We start from the raw sequence: 9020 nt of genomic DNA on the forward strand, positions 1-9020 counted from the left end.
ATGTATTTGGCATGTTATAGAACTGATATTGAATGTTTATTGAAGGTTTATTGATAGTTTGCTGAATGTATATGGAATATCATTGCCCCAATATTGGATGTTTATTGGGGCCGCAAGTATCACTCAAGTAAGAATGAAGGACCCGTTAGGTTTAATATCGTATTCAATACGACTTCCTTATGGTTGGTGTACTTGGGGACTGAAGTATAGTGCATCATTATTGCATGTCTATTGTGTGTATATTGCATGTCTACTGTCTGTATCAAAGCATGTCTACTGTGTGTATATTGCATGTCTACTGTGTGTATCAAAGCATGTCTACTGTGTGTATATTGCATGTCTACTGTGTGTATATTGCATGTCTATTGTCTGTATATGGCAGGCCAATTTTGTGTATATTGTTTGTCTGTTGTGTGTGTATTGCTTGTCAAAACGCAAGTGAATTGTTGTTCATTTTGTGTATATTGTCTTTTGTTTCTACTTTGATGGTACTGAGCTGCCGAAAACCTTTCGCATGTTTAGACACCTATTATGATGCAACACATTGCGATTAATGGTGGCTTGCATCAACAATGACATATCGCATTGCAATGATGTAATACACTTAAAAAGCCATGTTCAAATCCCAATTCACATATGCAGTCTTAACATTCCAATTAAATGCAGTTTGGTTAACAAACATGTAAATGTCATGGAGGAGTTAGCGGTACAATTCGAAAAGCACCCGTACGAGAATATTGTGTATTTACATTAGTTTGAGAAAGGACATTCCCAAAACCTTCTGATGTACCATTTGTCATCTTCAACCAATATCATGGGAAGTAAGCATCTCCCCTTGTGATCTCCGCAGCCAATTTCAACCGAAAAAAAGGCATGTTGTGCGAGGTGCAAGTAGCTAAGGGAAGCTGAGCGCTGAAAAGCTCAATGTACTTTAACACAAACATGCCACAATCGCCTCTAAAGCAAAACAAGAACTCGATCAATTCAACTAATGACATTCTAACGTAATTGACAATTCAAAGTAATAAAAATAAATAAAAAGTTGTGCTTACTCATTAGACTGTTGTGGAACATCCACACGCTCTATTGGCCATGGACACCACCAATCTCGGCTGCAATTGTTTGCATAAACACCTTCTTCATAAAAGTCCATGGTGTTGAGAAGATTTGGAAGTGTAATTGATAGCGGGGCGAGTTCTTCCTTTATGATGTCATCTGGAATTAGTGAAACCTTTGAATCGTACACTTTGATTTCACACAATACCAGATCAATCATTACAGCCACCCAATGCTTGTACTTCGTCAACATAAATGGGGTATACACCTTATAGACGTTCTGCCAATCCATCCCACACGGAGGAACCTTCCCATTTACAGCGTTTAGTAAACTTTTTCTGATTTTCCACCCAACCTGCTGTTTTTTCCTTTTATTCTCCGCAAAGCAAGTACTTATGTGATTCTATGAAATACAAAACAATCAATGGTTAAACACCTCCGATAAAGGTGTGTATGGATAATGTGTAATTATTAACGGCACTTGGTCAAGGCCGATGACATACCATAAAAAAAAACATCGGTGGTTGTCCAGTCAGCTATTTCAACATCCTCCAACTGTTGTTGTCGCTTCCGCATGAGATACAACCCCAAATCAAGGTGCTGCAACATGTTTTTCTTGTCAATCTCATAATCTATGGACATTAAAACAAATGCATAATCAATTACACTTACATCTCCCTTCAGCCATCCATCAGCTTTCACGAGGGAAGCCAAGAATTCAATCTCAGCTTCCACGTTTCCAAATTGCATCACCAAACTATGAATATAAAACAGTTTTAGAAAATGGCCAATATTAAAAATTATATACAGTCATGCTTCTATCTTATAATTGCAAGGGACTTACTTTTGGTCCTGGCGCCATTCCCAACAAAGTTTCAGCAAATTCACCAGATCATCATGGGGAATCGCCTTCATTGGGTCTAACGTCTTCAGTCCGGATGTCTGTGCCGCAGTTTTTGGAACCAATTCACTGGCTTCAATGATCTTCCACTTCGGAATGATCCTCTTCCTTTTCCTCAATTGGACCCCTTGTGCGGAAGCTTTACCGTTATGATTCAACCAGACGTTCAACTTAGATAGCACAGCTGTGTGTTGATCCAAATCAATGTCCCGGATACTAAACTCAAGTTGTGTCCCCTCCGTGCTCTCGCCAATGTCACCCCCAAGCAACATGACTGCATTATCTTCTTTCTCACATTGGTTTCTTTGCACTTCCTTTTCCTCACTTCTTTGTCTTTTCACTTCCTTTCCCTCCCTTTTTTTCCTTTGCAGTTTCCCAACCTTACTGCTCGTTCTTTTCACTTCCTCTCCCTCACTGCTCTGTCTTTGGCCTTTTTTTCCTTTGCTACTTTTTACTTGCACTTGCTCTCCTTCACTTGTTTTCCTTTGCCTTTCCTTTACCTCACTTGGTTTTCCTTGCACTTCACCCCCTTCAATCCCCTCCTCTTCCTTTTCATCTCCCTCAGTTGTATTACTTGGCTCTTCAGCCCCTTCAATCCCCTCCTCTCCCTTTTCCTCTCCCTCATTTGTATTACTTGGCCCTACACCCTCTTCAATCCCTTCATCTTCCTTTTCCTCTCCCTCATTTCTGTTACTTGGCCCTTCATCCTGTTGAAGTAGGTCATCCATTTCCGGATATCCCCCATATCCTTTAAATAGATGTGAGACGACACAGCGATTCGTCCTCTGTTTCAGTAAAGCTAGGTCCCTCCTTACTTCCTGCTCAAACTGAGGACCTAAACATCGGTCCAACAGTTTTTCCATCCGTATGACCTTTAAGTGAAGGATGTCTTTTTCCCGCTTTACTTGAAACAACTCGGACCTCAAGAAGCTTACCACCTTGTTCAACTCATCAAGATCACCACATGAAGAAGGAATTGACTCTGCCGAGACAACCGCAGGGCGATCCTGTGGCCAACTCCAATATGGCTGTCTCATTTCCTCTTCTCTCGGACATAGCGGCCGCAACTGAACTGACTGTTTCAGAATACAGACAATAGTCATATTAAATCATTCTACTTTATAATTTCATTCAATCTTATCAATAGTTCCAAGGGCTGCAAACCAAACCTCTTTGCTCTGGAAAAATAATTGTTCAACTTTCTCATCTCTGGAATAGACGTAGTAGTTCTCCATCGCAAAATACGCGGGACAGCGGTCGGATCAACAACCTTGCAGTAATTCAGGTCCGCCATTCTTGGAATTAATTCATATACCCAAATCTACACAATTCAAAGGACAAAAGTCATTATTTATGTTTTAAAGATAAACAAAACATAACTGACATGAACATTATTACCATGTACCTGGAAAGCATCCGTGAAACCTTTAAAACTCCAGCCACTCCTTTGCGCTTCACCATGCTTATCCTTCTTGCCCTTCTCATTTCTCCGGCTTGTTCCCGTTACCTTACTTTTTCCCTTCCCTCTTCCCTCTTCATTTTCAAAGCTTTTCACATACTTTGTTGGTGCAGAAAATAGACTGTCTTGGGTTTTGTCAAAGGACACCGAACCCCACGGATACCTATTGAACTCATCCAAGTCCTCTACAAGGGTCAGGTAATTTAGATTGATGTTCAAATGTTTGTCCCTTCCCAAAACCACTAACTCAGCAAAGTAAACAAGAGCTAGCTTGTAGATGTCATCTTCCTCTGTGCACCTCAGAAATGCTTCTTCTAAAGCATTGCATGTAATTCATTCGTCTATAAAATATCTTTCCTGAAGTCTGATTTCATCACTCTCTCCACTGGAAACTTCAGGCACTTCCCCAAAACGAAGCCCTGTGATCAAACAGAAATCCTGACGAGTAAACTGAGCAACGTCACACCCTAATAAGAAACTCAGTCCATCCAAGTCTTTCACACCCTGCCCCGCTACTCTACGCAACACAACCCCATGCACAATCTGCCGCTAAACTGAATCTTATCTATATTCAGAAGATGGCCAAAGCATGATGTCTTGAATTGTTCTAATTGTTCCGCACTCAACTTCGCTCGAATTGCAGCTAGAGATGAATTTGCAGCTAGAGATGAATTTGCATGTGAGCAGTTGTTCATCCGTGACGAATATGCCTCTGCCTCTGGCCATACCAGCTCCACGTTGGATCCCATTTCCTCAAATACAATGTGAAATAACGTGAACACATATACTACCATGTATTTGCACAATCACAACTAGTCAACCAGGCACATTACAAATTTTACAAAGTACATGAGCATAGGGATTACTGATCACAGGCTTTAACATCATCAAAGCAATGTGACACATTTTGTGCAAATACATGTTAATGCAATGCTTATGTGAATTACAAACAATTTCACCTGTTTTATTTATGGATCCATACTCTTGTGAGTGCAATCTAGGCAAGTTCTGCACTTCACACACATGACAATTATTGTCATTTCATACACAACACAAACTACATAAATAAAAAATATAGTGGAAGGAAGCAAAGCAAAGCATCTACTCTGCTATCTGCTTGCTAAGCAATTGTCAGATTTCATCTTTCTTTCTAGCTTTTTCTTCAGTCATCCACAATCGTCATAGATCAACCTTTATTTCAAATGCTTTGCACTTTTATTCATCAGTTTATTATTATCTGTTCTCATTTATCATAGCCAAATTTAGTAACAAATGAAATACTATTTATTTCAAATAATATATAAATTCTAGCGCCAGAGAGGTACTCTGCACTCTGCACTCTGCACTGCTTCAAATGTGGAAGTTTTTGAGGGCCTCCTCCAATTCAACACCATTATCTTATTCATATCATTATTGACATGTTATTGACATGTGATTGACTTTATTTTCATTCGTTTTTTAACATATACCCAAGCAACAATTAACATGCAATTCAAGCACAAAGAAGAGATGCCAAATCCAACAACATTGATGGTACAAATTGGGGAAAACCATTACTCTAACCCCAAACTCAAATTCCATAAATTACTCATCAAATGCTTTGCACTTCTATTCATGAGTTTATTATTATCTTTTCTCATGTTTCTCAGGCAAATTTAGTAACAGAGGAAATCATATTTATTTGAAAAAATATATATATATACATATTCTAGCGCCAGAGAGATAATCTGCACTATGCACTGCTTCAAATGTGGAAGGTTTTGAGGGCCTCCTCCAATTCAACACCATTATCTATTCACATCATTATTGACATGTTAGTCACTTGTTATTGACTTGATTTTCATTATTTTTTTAACATATACCCAAGAAAAAATTAACATGCAACTGAAGCACAACTTCCAGATGCCAAATCTAACAACATTTATGGTACAAATTGGGGAAAACCATTACTCTAACCCTAAACTCAAATTCCATAAATTACTCACCAAATGCTGGTTATTGCAAGGCGTTTGTGTGGGGTGTTTCTGTTTCTTTGCTCCACAAATGGAACCTACCACTTCCAATGAATACTGCTTCTCTCCTTCCCCTTCCACTGCTTCGCCCCTTCACTGATTTGGAATCCACACTTTTCCCCTTCTACTCAAAATAGCTACTTTTTCAGGGTCTGGAGAACGTGAGTGGCGAATCGTTGCCTTCAACTGTCGTTAGCCGTTGCCTTCATTGGGTTTCTCAGACCTCTGGGTTTTAGAGAGAGAGTTTTTCTGTTCAGACTTCGAACTTGCCTCTTCTGCTTCTTTTTCGGACGTGTTTCCCTCTTCTTCTTCTTTTGGACGTGCTGGATATTCAATTCGGGTTTGGGTTCCCCACCTACCCAATTGTGAAACTTAATCTCAATTCTCCCCAGCCCTTGGATTGATCTGATGGCTATAAACTGAACCCCTTATAACTTACCCCTTATAACTTAGCCCTCATTATAGTCTAAGCGATCTTCTTGAAGGAGTGGTGGAAGCGAATTTCTTCGCAAGGCTTGGTTCTTCTTGGTCCTAGTTATTATAATGGACATTCAACGAACGCGGTTAGGGCCACTTTTTTTGGTGGACTTGGCCCAAATGGAGGGCATCAAGAACTGGATTATTGCTTTATGCAACAAGGGAAATGAGCCACATCCGGTACATTTATCGCCAAATGTCCTAACATGTGCATTTCTGTGGGTTTGCTTGGTCAAAATCCAAGAAAATTATCTTAATCACAACATTTGGTGTGGTGAAGATCCGAACTATTTTGGGTTCATTGCGGGCGGGTTAACCCGTATGGGTCATCCAGTACCGCCTACATATGTCGGTAATTGCGTTGGGTTTGGCCGGTCGATGGCGGTGAGGAAGGACTTGTTGGGAGAAAATGGAATTGTTGTTGCGGCAAGGGCAATTGGAAACACTATTAAGAAGCTAGACAAGGAAATTTTGGGAAGTGCAGAGAAGTGGATATCTGAGTGGGAGGTGATGTTCGGGTCGGAGCTTCATGTTATGGTTTTCGGGTCACCTAAGGTGGATCTTTATGAGACAGATTTTGGATGGGGAAGGCCCAAAAAGATAGAGGATATTGGAATTGATGGTGCAAAAGCTATTTCACTCACTGAGAGTAGAGACATATTGGGCGGGATTGAGGTTGGCTTGGTCCTACCAAAGCCTCAAATGGAGGCTTTTAAAACTTTTCTCATCGAGGGACTCGATGCTTTTTCTTGACTTCATCTTTGTATTGTAGGGGTGTGTATATATTACTGAGACTCTTTTTTTTTTTTCCTTTTGATTTGTCAGTTTATGGTTATTAGGGTGCGAGGTGAACTGTTAAAACAGGGCCAATGAATTTATATTTTCAGTGAAGAATTTACTTTTACATTAGTGCCCTCCTTTTTTTAAACTGTCATCACATTACACATGCATTTTATGTGTCATTTATTTTGATAAAAGTGCTATTTTTAAGAGAAAAGGTGGTTTGAAATCGAATTAGTGCCTCAGATATAAAAGTAAATGCTCTTAATCACTTTTCATCTTTATAATAGAATAAATGAAACATCATCGCATAATTTGAAAGCAAATTCTAGTCACTCCAATTCCCCCATTAGGCCCATAGTACCACCGACCTCACCTGCAAGGTGGCATTACTTCTCAGCTAAGAAGAATGATTTACGCAGAAGGCAATTGTGGGAAGAAAATAAAGTAAGTTGGTGAACCAACGGCTTTCAAAATTGAAAATCAGAGCAAATTCTAGCCGTTAGTTTTCTGCTTTTTTGACACCACAACGTGGCCACCCCATAAATCCAGCTATTGACCCATGTTCTCTCTCCATTCTGTGGCCCCACTCCCTTCCCCAAATATCACTATATATTTGGGGAAGCAAGCAATCAGCCCAACTCTCTTCTTTATTTGTTCTCTCTAACTAAAACTAAAAGCTTTTCTTTTCTTCATTCAAATTAAATCTTTGATTTGCAATGGCACATTTGAGCAGCAGTGTGATGAAGATGAAGGTCTTGGTCTTTGCCTTTGCCGTGGTGGCTTTCTTTGCGGCCGTGTCTTCGGCCCAAGATTTTGATGTTGCGCCCGCTCCCGCGCCGGCTCAAGACAAAGGAGCAGCTCACTCCGTGGCGGCCTCAGGGGCTATGATCCTCTGCCTCCCGTTTTTGGTGTCCATGGTTGCTCTCCTCAACCACTAGATTTTAATTATTATTTCCACCCATTTATTACTTGCTAGTATTAATTCTTTTGGGTTTTTCAAATGAATTTCATGGAAGTGAGTCGGTGATTCTTTTATTTTATGTATGTATTTATAATGCGTGTATTTTCCTTTATCATTCTTTGTTGATGTGATACCATATTATAAATACAGACAAGTATTGAAGGTTCTGAAACAAATTGTAGTTTTGGGAGAATTTGTAAGCACTGCTTAATACAACTAACACAGTTGTGAGACATCCGGGTGATTAAATGATTTAGATTTGATAAATTAAGGATTGAGAATAAATTTTCAAACCACTTCGGTGATAACAGAGATGAAGAATCAAAAGAAGAAACAAACATTCACACACAAATCCAACACCACAATTTTACGTGGTTCACTCATAATTGAGCTACGTCCACGAGGTTGCTAGGATTTTTCACTAATTGAATCAGAAGATTACAAGTACAAGAGCACTCTAAGTCTGTTCCAATCTGGTTCGGAATAGGAAACAAAACAAAACAAAACAAAAAATAAATTAAAAAACACGAAATCAGAACGGAGGAACATTGCTCGACACTGCAGCACAAGATACCACACTTGGGATACTGAAGCTCTCTCAACTGCTGACTTGAGCACACTTCGAATCACACTCTTCCGGCACTGCAAGTTTCCAGTACTCTTACAAGGTCCCTGTTCCACAAAAGTTATTATCAACTTAATAGAACTAAAATGAAGTTTATGCAAGTGTAGGATATAACCAAGCACAAAAAGTGATAATGCCCGCAAACCAGACAAAAGGATATAATATGTGAAACAAAAATCACATGCACATCATATAGAATGCAACATTATCTATCGGTTTGTGTATATAAGCCTATATGTGGTAGCTCAAGGGTTGAGTCAATCTTATGATCAATACCCAGGTGCATTAACAGGGAACATACATTTGAATGATGGCTATTGGCTTTCTTCACTCCATCTGTCTCTTCTTCTCCCCACTGCATATGTATGGAAGTAACTAGATCGAAAGTAAACCAATGTTAGTACCATATGAACATTTTTTTCGAGAATTGAATAATTGAAAACTGTTTGTTTGGTCCGTGGAAATATATAACAATTACATATGATGTAGTTACCTATTGTTCTTCAGAAGCCATAACGCCATCTAAGCTTAAAGAACACTTGGTCATGTTCGTTTCAGTATTTTATTTATGCTCATGAATACGGTTCAAGTGAACTTCAATTCTCCTCATGCACACCGTTCACGGGAACTTCATTTCTTACACTGGACCTGAAAAGACAAGGAAGAAGGGAGAGTTAGCTGGGAATTGATTTCTTTAGAAAAGGACTAAGAAACAAAGATGTACAAACCCGAAAAATATGCCCTCT

The 9020-nt window shown here is 39.4% G+C and overlaps 1 long non-coding RNA gene and 1 pseudogene across 1 annotated transcript; one reads left to right on the top strand and one right to left on the bottom strand.

Moving 5' to 3' along the window:
• The first annotated feature begins 5404 nt into the window (after positions 1 to 5404).
• Positions 5405 to 6658, top strand: LOC117617319 (annotated as a pseudogene).
• A 1320-nt stretch (positions 6659 to 7978) lies between these two features.
• Positions 7979 to 9020, bottom strand: LOC117619578. Its single transcript, XR_004584587.1, has 4 exons — positions 9003 to 9020; positions 8768 to 8922; positions 8576 to 8649; positions 7979 to 8321 (listed from the first exon to the last, which is right to left on the bottom strand). It is a non-coding gene; the product is annotated as an uncharacterized LOC117619578 (long non-coding RNA).

Source organism: Prunus dulcis, chromosome 2, assembly GCF_902201215.1.
Source record: "Prunus dulcis chromosome 2, ALMONDv2, whole genome shotgun sequence".
NCBI lineage: Eukaryota > Viridiplantae > Streptophyta > Magnoliopsida > Rosales > Rosaceae > Prunus > Prunus dulcis.